The sequence below is a fragment of the Piliocolobus tephrosceles genome, chromosome 9 (genome assembly GCF_002776525.5).
Source record: "Piliocolobus tephrosceles isolate RC106 chromosome 9, ASM277652v3, whole genome shotgun sequence".
Lineage (NCBI taxonomy): Eukaryota > Metazoa > Chordata > Mammalia > Primates > Cercopithecidae > Piliocolobus > Piliocolobus tephrosceles.
In genome coordinates, this window is record NC_045442.1 from 101,029,366 (window position 1) to 101,030,616 (window position 1,251).

Sequence of the window (1,251 nt, forward strand, 5' to 3'; positions counted from 1 at the left end):
GGAGCTGGAGGCGGGACTAGGGAGGAGCGGAGCGGCACGCGGGGAGGGGCGCAGGACGTGAGCTGCGGCTCGAGTCGAGAGCCTGGGATGTGGATGAGTTCTCCCCCCCCGGTCTGGTGACCCAAGGCGTCCTGGTGGCGGAGTTGCAAGAGGCGGTTGTGCCCTTTCCCGGTCCCCAGGGAAGGTCGTATATCTTAGTGTACTCGCGCCCTCCGCGCTTCTCTGGAGTCCCAGGGTCCGGCGGGAGGGCACGCTCCCGGGGGGCGGAGGGGGAGGGCGGTCACCAGGCCATTTGCCGCGCGCCTCATGCTCTGGGGTGTGGACAGAGGCACCTCGTGCCCTCCCAGCCGTGCTGCGTTAGGCCGGGAAAGCCTCGGGGCTTCTCGGAACCGCGACTGTGGGTCCGGTTACTAGTAGCACGGCCCCGCCTCGCCCAGATTTCGCTTCAAGTTCACACACACAGAGGGCAATGGCTCACGCACACGTTCCAGCTTAGAGATTTCCAAGAGGCTGCCTCAGGGTGGGCCCGGAACCTGGGTGCTGGGCGCTCGGCTGGGGGCCTGTGCACTCCGACAGCAGAACCTGGCTTTCTTCTTTGTAGTCTTTATTAAAATTGGTTATTTTTGTAGCACCGCCTCGTTAGGAAGCGTACCTGTACTGATCTCCCTCCTCCCGCCCACCCCCTCAGTCCTAGCTGCTCATCTGGGGTTTTCCTTCTTGAGTGGCAAGCGTTTACTCCAGGTGTAACCGGAAGAGAGTTCTAGAGAAAAGCGCCACTCTCCCGAAATCCACTCCGCGGGACATTCCCAATACCCCGCGGCCCCATCCTCCTACATTTCCCACGTATCAAGCACCCACTAGGAGCCAGGCATTCGGCTAGAGCGCGGAGAGCGAGGGACCATGTGAGGAGGACATCCTCTCTCTCTGTCCTAAGGCCCAGGAGGTGGGGTGCCCCAGGCACAACTCAGATTCAAACGCGGTCACACTTCAAGTCCATGCCCTTTTCTTCACAGTGCCCAGGTACGTGCTCCCGCTGCAGTTTCTAAATTGCCGTGCGTGCGCACGCCTGTAATCCCAGCGCTTTGGAGGCCGAGGCGGGAGGATCACTGGAGGTTAGGAGTTGGAGAGCACCTGGGCAACATAGCTACCCCGTCTCTACAAAAAAAAAAAAAATTAAAAATTGGCCAGGCATGGTGGCTCACGCGTGTCATCCCAGCTACTCGGAAGCTGAGGTAGGAGGATCCCCTGAGC